The following is a 17,847-nucleotide window of genomic DNA, read 5'->3' as shown; positions in this document are numbered from 1 at the left end:
TAGGCTGTTTGATGAAATTTGGGCTTTGTAGTCTCCTCTCTCTTGCTGTTATCTGTAAATAGAACTTGAGAAATTGTTCAGTTTTATGTTTGAGAGATTGTTTACATTTGAGATTTTGTACTGTTATTGTTGTAAAGTTAATAGTTACTCTATGGGATTACTACTCTAGGTCATAGTTACAATGCAGGAAAAATATTTTTTCATCATTAGATGAGTATCTGTAAGTCAACAATTCATACTAATATAATTATTTTAGTATTGAGATACCAGGCAAATATAACTTTTCTGTATTACTCAGATTTTACTTAAACATTACCTCTTCAAGGTGGGCCTCCCTAAATCTCTCATACTAGGTCAGGGACCCTGTGTTACAAGCCACCTATACTTTTCCTTCATAGTACTTTAAACTTTTATTAATACTTTCAAAATGTTCCCCTTCTTGTGTCCATGTGTTCTCATTGTTCAATTCCCACCTATGAGTGAGAACGTGCGGTGTTTGTTTTTTTGTCCTTGCGATAGTTTACTGAGAATGATGATTTCCAGTTTCATCCATGTCCCTACAAAGCACATGAACTCATCATTTTTTTATGGCTGCATAGTATTCCATGGTGTATATGTGCCACATTTTCTTAATCCAGTCTATCGTTGTTGGACATTTGGGTTGGTTCCAAGTCTTTGCTATTGTGAATAGTGCCGCAATAAACATACATGTGCATGTGTCTTTATAGCAGCATGATTTATAGTCCTTTGGGTATATACCCAGTAATGGGATGGCTGGGTCAAATGGTATTTCTAGTTCTAGATCCCTGAGGAATCACCACACTGACTTCCACAATGGTTGAACTAGTTTACAGTTCCACCAACAGTGTAAAAGTGTTCCTATTTCTCCACATCCTCTCCAGCACCTGTTGTTTCCTGACTTTTTAATGATCGCCATTCTAACTGATGTGAGATGGTATCTCATTGTGGTTTTGATTTGCATTTTCTCTGATGGCCAGTGATGATGAGCATTCTTTCATGTGTTTTTTGGCTGCATAAATGTCTTCTTTTGAGAAGTGTCTGTTCATGTCCTTCGTCCACTTTTTGATGGGGTTGTTTGTTTTTTTCTTGTAAATTTGTTTGAGTTCATTGTAGATTCTGGATATTAGCCCTTTGTTAGATGAGTAGGTTGCAAAAATTTTCTCCCATTCTGTAGGTTGCCTGTTCACTCTGATGGTAGTTTCTTTTGCTGTGCAGAAGCTCTTTCATTTAATTAGATCCCATTTGTCAATTTTGGCTTTTGTTGCCATTGCTTTTGGTGTTTTAGACATGAAGTCATTGCCCATGCCTATGTCCTGAATGGTAATGCCTAGGTTTTCTTCTAGGGTTTTTATGGTTTTAGGTCTAACATGTAAGTCTTTAATCCATCTTGAATTAATTTTTATATAAGGTGTAAGGAAGGGATCCAGTTTCAGCTTTCTACATATGGCTAGCCAGTTTTCCCAGCACCATTTATTAAATAGGGAATCCTTTCCGCATTGCTTGTTTTTGTCAGGTTTGTCAATGATCAGATAGTTGTAGATATGCGGCGTTATTTCTGAGGGCTCTGTTCTGTTCCATTGATCTATATCTCTGTTTTGGTACCAGTACCATGCTGTTTTGGTTACTGTAGCCTTGTAGTATAGTTTGAAGTCAGGTAGCGTGATGCCTCCAGCTTTGCTGTTTTGGCTTAGGATTGACTTGGCGATGCAGGCTCTTTTTTGGTTCCATATGAACTTTAAAGTAGTTTTTTCCAATTCTGTGAAGAAAGTCATTGGTAGTTTGATGGGGATGGCATTAAATCTATAAATTACCTTGGGCAGTGTGGCCATTTTCACGATAGTGATTCTTCCAACCCATGAGCATGGAATGTTCTTCCATTTGTTTGTATCCTCTTTTATTTCATTGAGCAGTGGTTTGTAGTTCTCCTTGAAGAGGTCCTTCACATCTCTTGTAAGCTGGATTCCTAGGTATTTTATTCTCTTTGAAGCAATTGTGAATGGGAGTTCACTCATGATTTGGCTGTCTGTCTGTTATTGGTGTATAAGAATGCTTGTGATTTTTGTACATTGATTTTGTATCCTGAGACTTTGCTGAAGTTGCTTATCAGCTTAAGGAGATTTTGGGCTGAGACGATGGGGTTTTCTAGATATACAATCAAGTCATCTGCAAACAGGGACAATTTGACTTCCTCTTTTCCTAATTGAATACCCTTTATTTCCTTCTCCTGCCTGATTGCCCTGGCCAGAACTTCCAACACTATGTTGAATAGGAGTGGTGAGAGAGAGCATCCCTGTCTTGTGCCAGTTTTCAAAGGGAATGCTTCCAGTTTTTGCCCATTCAGTATGATATTGACTGTGGGTTTGTCATAGATAGCTCTTATTATTTTGAGATATGCTCCATCAGTACCTAATTTATTGAGAGTTTTTAGCATGAAGTGTTGTTGAATTTTGTCAACAGCCTTTTCTGCATCTATTGAGATAATCATGTGGTTTTTGTCTTTGGTTCTGTTTATATGCTGGATTACGTTTATTGATTTGCGTATGTTGAACCAGCCTTGCATCCCAGGGATGAAGCCCTGTTGTGGGGTGGGGGAGGGGGGAGGGATAGCATTAGTAGATATACCTAATGCTAAATGATGAGTTAATGGGTGCAGCACACCAACATGGCACATGTATACATATGTAACAAACCTGCATGTTGTGCACATGTACCCTAAAACTTAAAGTATAATAATAATAATAATACTAATACTAAAAAAAACTTTCAAAATTTGGTGGGCTCACTTTTATCTCAGTTTCATCTTGCGATTTCTCTGGGGTGAATATAATATGCAAGACTGAAGTGCACTTGCAGAATAGCAGGGAAACATTCACAGAATGGACCTGAGCTGCCCTGAGGCAGGGTCAACGTAATGGGTTATTCCTCAAGAAAATGAAGGTCAGAGACTGGAAGATAATGCAGAAAGAGACACTGAGTTGTCAAACATCGCATATGTTTTATTGGATATTAATAAAATACAAAATGAATGATCATATGTCAAACACCTTCATATTCTGCTAATGGTAGAAACAAAGCACAGTCGTCAAATCAAATAAAAAAACCTAAAAGCCAGAGAACATAGCTCTAAAGACAATGAATGCCATATTTTCTAAAAGACTTGGTATAAATATAAAAGTATCTAAGTATTTTATACACACACATTGCTATTTTAGTATTTACAGTTTACCTTAGGACTATACTTTCAGAGTTCATTTCTACAGTTCGTTACAGCTTACCTTGAAAACTAAAATCTGCTTTCCAATCTAAAATAAGTCTACCTTTTCATTCTGGCTTGGAACAGCCAATAATCTTTTTCTAATATTTACCACAATTTGTAATCATCTATTATTTGTGTGTTTATGTGTTTAATGTCGATTCCCCTTATGAGACTGTAAGCTCTGTGAAGGTAAGGACCGTATCTGTTCTGTTCCAATCATGTACACAGTGCCTCCCTACTAATAATGCCTGACCTACAGTCATTTTATAGACTACTTGTTTACTGAATGTTGAGTTACTAGGGCCAGGAACGTCTGCACACTGAGCCAGCTTGAAATAATGACAGAATAAATTTGGCCTCTGTAGCATGAACGTTAATGTTGCTTAAAAACCTTTCTTGTTGGCCGGGCGTGGTGGCTCATGCCTGTAATCCCAGCACTTTGGGAGGCTGAGATGGGCAGATCACGAGGTCAGGAAATCGAGACCATCCTGGCTAACACGGTGAAACCCCGTCTCTATTAAAAATACAAAAAATTAGCCGGCCTGATGGCGGGCACCTGTAGTCCCAGCTACTCTGGAGGCTGAGGCAAGAGAATGGCGTGAACCCAGGAGGCGGAGCTTCCAGTGAGCCGACATTGCCCCTGCACTCCAGCCTGGGCAACAGAGCGAGACTCTGTCTCAAAAAAAATAAAAATAAAAAAGTACAAAACCCCTTTCTTGTTAAAAATCCTTTCCTTTAATCTTAGATCTGCATTTAGTCATTGTACATTTTGCAGATCCAGGGATGATTCTGGGTTTAGTTCTTTGTGAGACTGCCACAAACTCCCACAGGCTGGGTCTATGCATAAAGAGAGGCCATTGGAGAGAATGTCTACTGAATTGCTGAAGACAGTTGCTACTGAGAATAGATCGTAACTTAGGAAGAAACAATTCAGTACCAAAAGAGTAATTGGAGCCCTTCTGGAAAACACTAATAAGGTGCCTCAAGGCTTGCAGATGCGAGATAAAAATAGCATGCTGTTGGAGAGTTTTAAAGGCCTAATTTTACGTTGTGCGCATGTACCCTAAAACTTAAAGTATAATAAAACATTACATAAATAACGTTTGTTATAGATGTAAGTTAGGGTGGTTTTAACCTATCTTCCCCAGGTAAATAACTGTGTATAATTATCTTTTGATAATGGCTAGCAGGTCTTTACATTCTTCAGGTTTTCTCTTCCAGATATATATATACTATCTCTTGGTCTATAGATGGCACTCTAGCTATCGGGATACCATGAAAAAAAATCTGGGATATTGGAAAAGGCACATTTTTTTTTTTGAGGTCATCAGGGTGCTCAATGCAAACCATGGTTGAACACTTGAAGATGCCCAGTAGCTGCTTGAAGATTTCCTGATAAAGAGCTACACAGCAGCATGTTCTGCCAGCAGTCATAGGCACTTGGATTTTCTCTCTTCAGATTTAGCTCCTTCTCCTTTTGCCAAACTGCCTGGACAGAGATGCAATTGCTTCCTGGTCCTAGAGTCTGTCACTGGCCTCAACTTTCTAGTTGTTATCTCCCAGAGATAATATTAGTTATAATCTTCCCAAAGATGCTAAATGTCTAGAATCATTTCCAGAATGCTCCCCGGACCATCATAAAAATAAAGCACTTGCTAATTCCCCCCAGGACTCAAGTCATGCCTGTTCATGTATCTTCCATTCAATTTGCAGCATATCTGTGGTTTAGGACAGTCTTTCTCGAGTGATCCATAGTGAAGGGTGACTTTTTGTTTGTTTTCTTTTCAGTGTATTATGGACTGGTACTTTGTGTAAAATATAATAAAATTAGTTGTTAGAAATGTAAAATTGTAAATAAAAACAGACATACAAAATACAAACTACATTTTTTATTAGTAGATTCCAAAGACAAAATTACTCCGCCAATGTGCTATAGTAGTTTCTTTTTTGACATTTAAAATTCAGATTAAACTTTATTTAAATCAGAAACACAATTCTTAAAATTGCATTTAGAGTCAAGATCCCTTTTATAACCCTCTTGTTATAAAAATCAGAAGGAATATTTGTAAGTAAAGCAGATATCTCTCTAGGTTAATGAGACCAAATTTGACTTTGGATTTTGTACTTTAAACAGATTCTAGAAGATAGAGGAAAAAATATGTTATTTACAGAAAACAGTATCTACCTGTGTATTCAGAGGCATAAATTTTTTGATGGAAATGACTTCAGTACACGCTGGAATCTTAGATGCAATTTTCAAAGAGCTTAGTTTTATTTTCTTGGATTTTAAGAATTTCTAAAATCCTTTTTCATCCTCAATTTTGGGAGCCAAATAATACTTTAAATGTTCCATATCCGGCAATCTTATACTCTACAGCAAGGGGTGCATCTGCAGACATACTGAGTGTTACTGGGAAGAGAGAGTGGAGTGCCTGTTATAATGAAATTTAAGTACCTTAGTGCAAAAGTTAGCTGAACTGGCCCATTCATCATTATGGCAACAGCCTCCTCTTCTTTATTGTAATTACTTGTTTGTGACAATGTTTCCATGTCCAAGTTCTCCATTTGCAGAAAATTTCACTCCATCTTTTGCACAGGAAATTATAACAGACTCTCCAATATGACTGAGATCTTGGCATATATGAACAAATTCACTAGAATGCATCTTTATTACACAGCTGTACTCTTGTTCTGGAATTTCAAGTTGCTCAACATCTAGAGTCATTAACTTCAATTCATTAACTAGAAGTTCTCTAGATTTAGTGCTTCAAATTCTAGCACCAAGAGGTCCATGGTACCTTCAGACCTCCATGTAATGATGTCTTCACTGCCATCGTTGTATTTTAGCATTTTGGACATGCTGGTGAGGCTCATGCTCATGGCTACGTTGTGGTCACAGTGGTATGTGTTGAAGCCCTGGTCACACAGGGTGAGCTGCACCAAGGAAATGTGTGACACTTTCATGCTGTGTAGGTTCACCTGCTTGAACTGTTGTCCCAGCAGGCCTATCTCTCATGTTGAATAGGGCTGACTGTGCAACTAATAAGATGTTGTGGAGATGACAGTGTGTGACATCTGAGGCTAGGTCATAGAATACATTGTGACTTCTCACTGTTTCTGGGAGAAGTCAGCTTTCATATCACAAAGACACTCAAGCAGCACTATGAAGAGGTCCAGGTGGTAAAACTGAAGACCTTCACAAACAGCCAGTACTAATTTGCCAACCAAATGACGGTCTATGGAAAACAGATCCTCTGGCCTCAGGCAAGTCTTCAAAGACTACAGTCCCAGTCAACCTTTCACTGTAACCTCATGGTAAACCCTGCACTAGTACCATCGAGCTGCTCCTGAATTCCTGACTCACAGAAACTGTGAGAGAATAAATGTGGTTGTTCTGAGACACTAGATTTTGAGGTAATCTGTTATGCACCAATAGATAACAAATAGAGACCAATACATAAATCAATACATTACTTCCATCTGCGTGATAGGTGTTATGATAGAAGTAGAATACAAGGTGTGGTACAGACAGAGTGCATCTGAAGTGGTAGCCTGTTGTCTTAGTCTGTTGTGTGCTGCTATAATGGAATTTCACAGACTGGGTAATTTATAAAGAACAGAAATTTATTCTCTCACATTTCTAGAGGCTGGCAGGTCTAAAATCAAGGCATTGTCAGGTTAGGGCTCAGTCTCTCTGCTTTCAAGATGGTCCCTTGAGCACTGCATCCTCCAGAGAGGAGAAACATTGTGTCCCCACATGGCAGAAGAGCAGGAGAGGAAAGGAGACAAATGAGAATAGGGATCACCCTTTTATAATAGCATTAATTAATTCATGAAGGTGGAGCCCTCATGAGCTAAACACCTCCTTTTAGGTTCTATCTTCCAACACTGTTGCTTTGGAGATTAGGTTTTCAACAAGTTAGCTGAACTGGCTCATTCATCTTTATGGCAACAGCCCCTTCTTTATTGTCATTACTTGTTTGTAACAATGTTGCTACTTCCAAGTTCTCCACTTGCAGAACATTTTACTCCATGTTTTGCACAGGAAATTGTAATTTTGGGGACATATTGAAACTATAGCATCTACCAAATTAGTAACTCTACTGAGGCAATGTTACAATTCAAGTTTTCACAATTTCCGCAAGCCTGCTATAAATTAGTACTTGTTGATTACAAAATAATCAGCAAAATACAGGTATTTATTCCTTTGTACATGGAAGCAACCAAACACTTTTTTGGTAGGAAGGTTACAAGCGATGACAATCTATATTTGTCTTCATAGTTAAGTACCTCTATAACCAAGAGGGTGGACTCTTGAATTCATGTTTCTCTTTATTTTTTCAATGTTGAGACAGTAATCAACACTACATGTGGCCAAATGAAAAGCTTTCACATAAAACATTTCAAAAATTTTTAATTCATTGATCCTCTCCTTCCCTCACTGCCAATAAATTTTTTAGTAAACTGGGATGCCTCCTCATTCACAGAATGAAGGACATATGCTAGCATTTGGGTTACTTTTGTATCAATGTCAGCTCAGACTCTGCATCTGAGAGTTCCTTAAGGATATGGGTATTTCTGGCCAGGCGTGACAGCGCAGACCTGTAATCCCAGCACTTTGGGAGGCCAATTTGGGAGAATTGCTCAAGACTAGGCCTTCAAGACCAGCCTGGGCAAAATAGCAAGATCCTGCCTCTACAATAAAAAAAATGAGCCAGGCTTTGTAGGAAGTGCCTGTAGTCCCAGCTACTTGGGAAGCTGAGGTGGAAGGACTGCTTGAGCCCGGGAGTTTGAGGTTGCAGTGAACTATGAATGTGCCACTACACTCTAGCCTGGGTGACAGAGTGAGACCCTATCTCAAAAAAAAAAATAATAAATGCAAGTATTTCCCCTTTCCCCATATATAGTAATACTGGTTTATCAGCCTAGGGAAGGTCTGAGGGAATTGATAGTGTATACAATTACTGTGTGTTGGGTTCTTTCTGCAGAGGACCCAGACTTGCTTCAATCGATGGGCTCTGGATTTGAGATGGCTTAGATTTGGAAACTGGATAGAGAGATTATAATTTTCTATTGTGGCAGCTGACATCAGCCTTTGGCTCACCCATTATTGATCTTCTTTTGGGTGTATAGGTCAGGCAGTACCCTCATCCATCTTAGCTCTAGGCACACCATGATCTATTAACCATCACTACAGATCCCTGTATGTCACAGCCCACCAGTTTCCATTCAACCTTTGTTATCTATTTGGATAATTACATCTATCTTGCTCTTGATGGCCAAGTGGTGCCTCCTGGCCTCTGCTGATTCACAATCTTATCATCCTTGAATCCTAGGGGCTTCCCTACCATTATTCCTGGTATACAAAGCATAGACACTGCCAAGCCTCTCAATGAGGCCAGTGCCCTTCATCCCCAGCTCTTGCACCACTTTGCATTTCTTATTGCTTTAGTAAAAGGGGTGTCCCCTTTTGATTCTCTTGAGAAACACAGTCATCTTCTGGATTTTCAGGTCTTATATGATAGGTCCAGTTGAACGTTCCCACCTCTCTGAGCCCCTTGACTTCTTCCTTAGCACTCTTCCAAAGCAGTTCTGGAATCTTCACCTGATTTGTTGTAGGCCATAATTTCCCCTCTTCCCCCAATTTTAAAGGAGCTATCCCACTAGCACAGAACTGATTCCAGATGTCTTTCTTGGCGTACTACTTCCTCAGTTGCAGGAGATTGCCCCAATTTCAACAACCTCTCCCTTATATTCTGCTCCCCTGGCCAAGCATGCTCATGATTGATATCTAATATGGTTTTTCTATTCCTGCAGGTACATATGAGTTGGGTCCTATACTGATTTTTTGGTGAAATGTTTCCCTAGTCAAGCTGAGATTTGATTGTTGACCTTATTTATTGGCCTAGAAACCATGTGGGGACATAAGGACATACCTTGAGGAGGATAACATCATCTTTTATTTAAAAAAACATTATTTTTAATTTTTTATGGGTGCATATTAGGTATACATATTTATGGGGTACATGAGATATTTTGATACAGGCATACAATGTATAATAGTCACCTCAAGGTAAATAGGGTATCTATCACCTCAGGCATTTGTCATTTCTTTGTGTTAGGAACATTCAAATTCCACTCTTTTGGTTATTTTAAAATATATAATAAATTATTGTTGACTCTCCTATTGTAGTTTCAAATACTAGATCTTATTCATTTTATCTAACTATATTTTTGAGCCTATTAACCATCTCAGCATCCTCTGCTACCCTTTCCCACTACCCTTCCCAGCCACTAGCAACCATCATTCTAATCTCTATTTCCATGAGTTCAATTGATTTAGTTTTTACTTGCCATGAATCAGTGAGAACAAGTGAAATTTGTCTGTTTTGGACCTGGCTTATTTCATTCAACATAATGTCTTCCAGTTTCATCTATGTTGTGGCAAATGACAAGAATTCATTTTTTTTATGGCTGAATAGTACTCCATTGTGTGTGTGTGTGTGTGTATATATATATATATATATATATTCCATTTTCTTTATCCATTCATCTGTTGATAGACACTTAGGTTGATTCCAAACCTTGGCTATATTAATAGTGCTGTGATAAAAATGGCAGTACAGATATCTCTGGGATATATTGACTTCTTCACTTTTGTGTATATACCTAGCAGTGGGATTGTTAGATCACATGGCAGTTCTGTTTTTAGTATTTTAAGGAAACTCCACACTGTTCTCTGTAGTGACTGTACTAATTTACATTGCCACCAACAGTAAACAAGAGTTCCCTTTTCTCTACATCCTCAACAGAATTTGCTATTGCCTGTCCTTTGGATAAAAGCCATCTTATTGAGGTGAGATGATATCTCATTGTACGTTTGATTTGCATTTTTCTGATGATCAATGATATTGAGCACATTTTTATATACCTGTTGGCAATCTTTATGTCTTATTTTAAGAAATATCTATTCAGATCTTTTTTTATTTTATTATTTAATTTCTATTTTTAAAAAATATATTTTTATTTCAACAGCTTTTAGGGAACAAGTTGTTTTTGGTTATGTGGATGAATTATATAGTAGTGAATTCATTTTTTTTTAAATGAGAGCCAATTTATTAAGAGAGTACAGGAATGAAAGAATGGAAACATGGGCTGTTCAGCTGAGTGTACTTTCAGTTATTTCTTGATTATATGCTAAACAAGGGGTGGATTATTCATGAACTTCCCGAGAAAAAAGTGGGAAATTCCTGAAACTGAGGGTTTCTCCCTTTTTTGACCATTTAGGGTAACTTCCTGATGTTGCCATGGCATTTGTAAACTGTCATGGCACTGGTGGGAGTGGCTTTTTAGCATGGTAATATATTATAATTAGTGTATAATGAGCAGTGAGGACAACCAGAGATCACTTTCAACACCATCTTGGTTTTGGTGGGTTTTGGCCAGCTTCTTACAACAGCCTGTTTTATCAACAAGGTCTTTGTGACTTGCATATTGTGTCTTATCCTGTGACTAAGAACACCTAACCTCCTGGGAATGCAGCCCTATAGGTCTTGGCCTTATTTTACCCAGTGCCTATTCAGGATGGAATCTCTCTGGGTTGAGACTGGCAATCATCTGACATATTTTCCCCCTCCCTTTTGCAAGAGAACCCTTAATCCTAAGGGTTGTTGAGGGACAAAGATCCATCTTCTGTAACTTCTTCTTCAGGCTGAATAGGGGCAATGATATTCTTGCCTAACTATTAGGATCTCTTGTATTTGAGGTAGGGAGGAGCGCAGTCACAAGGCATCCATCCATATGCTGAGAGTCATTCATAACTCTGAATTCTGACAAAAGATGATATCTGGAAGATTAATAAATGCTCAATTTAAGAAAACATTGAGTAAGCTTATCCTGAATTCCTACACAGAGTACAACAGCAATATATTCCACAACAGTAAAGCAAATAAGCAAAACTATCCCAAATAAACGAAATAAGAAGGCTTTCCATGAACTGGGCAACTGTTGAAACCAAGCTGATATGGGATTGCTAGCTAATTCTAATGTGTGCCCAGAACTAGAATATTGATTCAGGTTTTTACATTACCCATTCCTCTTGTTTCTTTTGAGCAGCAGCCAGAGATCACTGTTGGTTTACAGGAGTAAGCAAAGTCAGTCTAAAGTGCAGAAAAAAAAACTAAAAAAACAACCGACGAGACTAGAATATATTATAATAACAGGTGTGCCATAGTTTTTGAAACATAACTTTTCTCTTTCCAGTCTTCCATTTTTACTAAAGACAAATCATAATAGGACCCATTTGTTTGCAAAAACAAGCTTTAGTCTTATACTTGGCCCGATTATTTGTATAAAGTGCAGCAAGGAGAATTATTTGCCACATAGGGTTTTAAAATTAGCTTTGATGGAGCTTTGTTCCATAAAAGGAATACCAGATAAGACTTTCTTTTTTTTTTTTTAAGCAGAACCCAGCCATGGGTTTGTACTATCAAATTCCTATACTTTAAAGGTAAATTTCTGTCTTCAGATCCCAAGATAACTTGGGGCTCTTGGGCCTGTCAGAAAGTGACATTCTCTACTTACCACAGGTCAGGAACACTGTACAGGGATTGTGTAGACAAGGTATGAGGCTAGTTTTCCCAATCGGCTTTTATTGACTCTATAAGTCAAGTTTGATTCGTTATGAGTCTCCAAGTTCATTATAGCACTCTGTATGCCTTTGTGTATTCATAGCTTAGCTTCCACTTATAAGTGAGAACATATGCTATTTGGTTTTTTATTCCTGAGTTACTTCGAATAATCAGTGGCCTCCAGCTCCACCCAAGTTGCTGCAAAAATAAATTATTTTGTTCCTTTTTATGTCTGAGTAGTATTCCACAGTGTGTATATACCACACTTTCTTTATCCACTCATTGGTCGATGGGAACTTAGGTTGGTTCTATATTGTTGCAATTGTGAACTGTGCTGCAACAAACATACACATGCAGGTGTCTTATTCATATAATGACTTCTTTTCCTTTGGGTAGATACCCAGTAGTGAAATTGCTGAATTGAATGGTAGATTGACTTTTTTTTTTGAAGACTCTCCATACTGTTTTCCATAGTGGTTATACAAATTTACATTGCCACTAGCAGTGTATAAGTGTTCCCTGTTCACCACATCCATGCCAACATCTATTGTTTTTTTAACTTTTCTATAGTGGCCATTCTTGCAGGAGTAAGGTGGTATCTCATTGTGGTCTTAATTTGCATTTCTTTGATGATTAATTATGTTGAGTATTTTTTATATGTTTTTTGGCCATTTGCATATCTTCTTTTGAGAAATGTCTGTGTCACTTGCACACTTTTTGTTGGAATTATTTTTTCTTATTGATTTATTTGAGTTCCATGTAGATTCTGGATATTAGTCCTTTGTGGATGGACGGTTTGCAAATATTTTCTCCCACTCTGTGGGCTGCCTGTTTGCTCTGATGATTGTGTCTTTTGCTGTGCAGAAGCTGTTTAATTTAATTAGGTCCCATTTGTTTATTTTTGTTTTTGTTGCATTTGATTTTGGGGTTTTAGTCAAGAATTATTTGCCAAGACCAATATCCGGAAGAGTTTTTCCAAAGTTATTGTCGAGTAGTTTGTAAGGTTTTGGGTCTCAGATTTAAGTCATCGATCTGTCTTGAATTGATTCTTGTACAAGGTGAGAGATAGGGATCCAGTTTCATTCTTCTACATGTGGCCAGCTAGTTTTCCCAGCACAATTTACTAAGTAGTGTGTCCCTTCCCCAATTTATGTTTTTGTTTGCTTGAAGATCAGTTGGTTGTAAGTATTTGGCTTGATTTCTGGGTTTTCTATCTGTTCCATTGATCTATGTGCCTACTTTTATACCAGTACCATGATGTTTGTTAACTATAACCATGTGGGATACTTGAAGTCTGGTAATGTAATGCTTCTAGATTTGTTCTTTTTGCTTATGATTGTTTTGGCTATTTGGGCTCTTTTTTGGTTCCATATGAATTTTAGAATTGTTTTTTCTAAGTCTGTGAAAAATAATGTTAGTATTTGGATGGGAATTGAATTGAATCTGTAGATTGCTTTGGGCTGTAAGGTTATTTTCACAACATTGATTCTTCCCATTCATGAGCATGGGGTGTGTTTCCATTTGTTTATATCATCTGTGATTTCTTTCATCAGTGGTTTTTGGTTCTCCTTGCAGACATCTTTCACCTCCTCGGTTAAGTATATTCCTAAGTATTTTATTTTATTTTGGCAGCTGTTGTAAAAGGGATTGAGTTCTTTATTTGATTATCAGCTTAATCATTGGTGTATAGCAGTGATAGTGATTCGTGTACATTGATTTTGTAGCCCGAGAGTTTACTGAACGTGTTTGTCAAATCTAGGAGTCTTTTGGAGGAGTCTTTAGGGTTTTCTAAGTATACGTTCATATCATTGGTGAACAGTGATAGTTTGACTTCTTCTTTTCTGATTTGGATGCCTTTTATTTCTTTCTCTTGCCTGATTGCTCTGACTAGGACTTGCAGTACTATGTTGAAGAGAAGTGGTGAAAATGGGCATCCTTGTCTTTTTCCACTTCTCAGGGAAAATGCTTTCAGCTTTTCCCCATTCAGTATAATGTTGACTGTGGGTTTGTCTTTTACTGGCTTTTATTACATTAAGCGATGTCCCCTTTATGCCAATTTTGCTGAGGGTTTTAATCATAAAGGGATGTTGGATTTTGTCAAATGCTTTTTTCTGCACCTATTGAGGTGATCATGTGATTTTTGTTTTTAATTCTGTTTATGTGATGTATCGCATTTATTGACTTATGTTCAACCATCCCTGCATCACTGAGATGAAACCCACTTGATCATGGTATATTGTCTTTTTGATGTGCTGTTGTATTTGTTTAGCTAGCATTTTGTTGAGGACATTTGCATCTATGTTCATCAGTAATATTGATCCACAGTTTTCTTTTCTCGTTGTGTCCTTTCATGATTTTGGTATTAGGATGATACTGGCTTCACAGAGTCATTCAACGAGGATTCTCTTTTTCTCAATCTTTTAAATAACTTTAATAACATTGGTACCAATTCATTCAATGTCTGGTAGAATTTGGCCATGAATCCATCCGGCCCTGGGCTTTTTCTTGGTTGGCATTTTTTTTTTTTTTTTAATTACTGACTCAATTTCGCTGCTTGTTATTGGTCTGTTCAGGGATTCAATTTCTTCCTGATTTAATCTAGGAGGATTATATATTTCCAATAATTTATCCATTTTCTCTAGGTTTTCTAGTTTGTGTGCATAGAGGTGTTCATAGTAATCTTGAATGATCTTTTATATTTCTGTGTTGTTGGTTGTCATGTTTCCGGTTTCATTTCTAATTGAGATTATTTGAATCTTCTCTCTCTATTCTTCATTAATCTAGATGGTCGATAAATTTCATTTCTCTTTTCTCTTTTCTTTTTCTTTTTATTATTATTTTTTAAGACAGAGTTTCATTCTGTCACCAGACTGGAGTGCAGTGGTGTGATCTTAACTCACTGCAACCTCCACCTCCAGGATTCAAGCAATTCTCCTGCCTCAGCCTCCTGAGTAGCTGGGATTACAGGCACTGACCACCACACCCGGCCAATTTTTGTATTTTTAGTAGAGACAGAGTTTTGCCATGTTGGCCAGGCTGGTCTCAAACTCCTGACCTCAGGTGATCCTCCCATTTTGGCCTCTCAGAGTGCTGGGATTACAGGTGTGAGCCACCGTGCCCAGCCAGTTATGTTTATCTTTTCAAAGAACTAGTTTTTTGTTTCATTTATCTTTTGTATTTTTTTCTTTGTTTCAGTTTCATTCAGTTCTGCACTGATCATTGTTATTTCTTTTCTTCTGCTAGCTTTAGGTTCAGTTTATGTTTCTCTAGTTTCTTGAGGTGTGATGACAGGTTGTCAATTTGTGATCTTTTTGATGTAGGCATTTAGGGTACTATAAATTTTCCTCTTAGCACTGCTTTTGCTGTATTTTAGAAGTTTTGAGAACTTGTGTCATTATTATCATTCATTTCAAAGAATTTTTAAAATTCTATTTTGATTTAATTGTTAACCTGAATATCATTCAGGAGTAGATTTTTAAATTTCCATGTATTTGTATATTTTTGGGTGTTCCTTTTTTGGTTTTTTTCTTTTTCTATTTTATTATTGTACTTTAACTTCTAGGGTACATGTGCACAACGTGCAGGTTTGTTACATACGTATACATGTGCCATGTTGGTGTGTTGCACCCATTAACTCATCGTTTACATTAGATATATCTCCTAATGCTATCCCTTCCCCCTCCTTCCATCCCATGACAGGCCCTAGTGTGTGATGTTCCCGTTTCTGTGTCCAAGGGTTCTCATTGTTCAATTCCCACTTATGAGTGAGAACATGCGGTGTTTGGTTTTCTGTCCTTGTGATAGTTTGCTGAGAATGATGGTTTCCATCTTCATCCATGTCCCTACAAAGAACATGAACTCATCGTTTTTTATGGCTGCATAGTATTCCATGGTGTATATGTGCCATATTTTCTTAATCCAGTCTATCATTGATGGGCATTTGGGTTGGTTCCAAGTCTTTGCTATTATGAATAGTGCCGCAATAAACATACATGTGCATGTGTCTTTATAGCAGCATGATTTACAATCCTTTGGGTATATACCCAGTAATGGGATGGCAGGGTCAAATGGTATTTCTGGTTCTAGGTCCTTGAGGAATCGCCACACTGTCTTCCATAATGGTTGAACTAGTTTACAGTCCCACCAACAGTGTAAAGTGTTCCTATTTCTCCACATCCTCTCCAGCACCTGTTGTTTCCTGACTTTTTAATGATTGCCATTCTAACTGGTGTGAGATGGTATCTCACTGTGGTTTTGATTTGCATTTCTCTGATAGCCAGTGATGATGAGCATTTTTTCATGTGTTTGTTGGCTGCAAAACTGTCTTCTTTTGAGAAGTGTCAGTTCATATCCTTTGCCCACTTTTTGATGGGGTTGTTTGATTTTTTCTTGTAAATTTGTTTAAGTTCTTTGTAGATTCTGGATATTAGCCCTTTGTCAGATGGGTAGATTGCAAAAATTTTCTCCCATTCTGTAGGTTGCATGTTCAGTCTCATGGTAGTTTCTTTTGCTGTGCAGAAGCTCTTTTGTTTAATTAGATCCCATTTGTCAATTTTGGCTTCTGTTGCCATTGCTTTTGGTGTTTCAGACATGAAGTCCTTGCCCATGTGTATGTCCTGAATGGTATTGCCTAGGTTTTCTTCTAGGGTTTTCATGATTTTAGGTCTAACTTTTAAGTCTAATCGATCTTGAATTAATTTTTGTATAAGGTGTAAGGAAGGGATCCAGTTTCAGCTTTCTTCATATGGCTAGCCAGTTTTCCCAGCACCATTTATTTAATAGGGAATCCTTTCCCCATTTCATGTTTTTGTCAGGTTTGTCAAAGATCAGATGGTTGTAGATGTGTGGTATTATTTCAGAGGGCTCTGCTCTGTTCCATTGGTCTATATCTCTGTTTTGGTACCAGTATCATGCTGTTTTGGTTACTGTAGGCTTGTAGTATAGTTTGAAGTCAGGTAGCATGATGCCTCCAGCTTTGTTCTTTTGGCTTAGGATTGTCTTGGCAATGCGGGCTCTTTTTTGGTTCCATATGAACTTTAAAGTAGTTTTTTCCAATTCTGTGAAGAAAGTCATTGGTAGCTTGATGGGGATGGCATTAAATCTATAACTTATCTTGGGGAGTATGGCCATTTTCACGATATTGATTCTTCCTATCCATGTGCATGGAATGTTCTTCCATTTGTTTGTGTCCTCTTTTATTTCGTTGAGCAGTGGTTTGTAGTTCTCCTTGAAGAGGTCATTCACATCCCTTGTAAGTTGGATTCGTAGGTATTTTATTCTCTTTGAGGCAATTGTGAATGGGAGTTCACTCATGATTTCGCTGTCTGTTTGTCTGTTACTTGTGTGTAAGAATGCTTGTGATTTTTGCACATCGATTTTGTATCCTGAGACTTTGCTGAAGTTGCTTATCAGCTTAAGGAGATTTTGGGCTGAGATGATGGGGTTTTCTAAATATACAATCATGTCATCTGCAAACAGGGACGATTTGACTTCCTCTTTTCCTAATTGAATACCCTTTATTTCCTTCTCCTGCCTGATTGCCCTGGCCAGAAATTCCAACACTATGTTGAATAGGAGTGGTGAGAGAGGGCATCCCTGCTTTGTGCTAGTTTTCAAAGGGAATGCTTCCAGTTTTTGCCCATTCAGTATGATATTGGCTGTGGGTTTGTCATAAAGAGCTCTTATTATTTTGAGGTATGTCCCATCACTACTTAATTTATTGAGAGGTTTTATCATGAAGGGCTGTTGAATTTTGTCAAAAGCCTTTTCTGCAACTATTGAGATAATCATGTGGTTTTTGTCTTTGGTTCTGTTTATATGATGGATTATGTTTATTAATTTGCATATGTTGAGCCTGCCTTGCATCCCAGGGATGAAGCTAACTTGATCGTAGTGTATAAGATTTTTGATGTGTTGCTGGATTCGGTTTGCCAGTATTTT

The 17,847-nt window shown here is 37.7% G+C and overlaps 1 long non-coding RNA gene and 1 pseudogene across 1 annotated transcript in view; one reads left to right on the top strand and one right to left on the bottom strand.

Annotated features, from left to right (window-relative positions):
- Positions 1 to 5,542: 5,542 nt before the first annotated feature.
- LOC116476436 (proliferating cell nuclear antigen-like) lies at positions 5,543 to 6,352 on the bottom strand (annotated as a pseudogene).
- A 78-nt stretch (positions 6,353 to 6,430) lies between these two features.
- The window catches only part of LOC131382176 (uncharacterized), a 59,011-nt gene continuing 47,594 nt past the window's right edge, over positions 6,431 to 17,847 (top strand). Inside the window, exon 1 of the long non-coding RNA XR_009211428.1 lies at positions 6,431 to 6,691. This is a non-coding gene — a long non-coding RNA (uncharacterized LOC131382176). The remainder of the gene's footprint in view (positions 6,692 to 17,847) is intronic.

Source organism: Hylobates moloch, unplaced genomic scaffold, assembly GCF_009828535.3.
Source record: "Hylobates moloch isolate HMO894 unplaced genomic scaffold, HMol_V3 SCAFFOLD_2, whole genome shotgun sequence".
NCBI classification, from domain to species: domain Eukaryota; kingdom Metazoa; phylum Chordata; class Mammalia; order Primates; family Hylobatidae; genus Hylobates; species Hylobates moloch.
The sequence above is the reverse complement of the archived record's forward strand: the minus strand, read 5'-3'. Positions and strand labels throughout refer to the sequence as shown.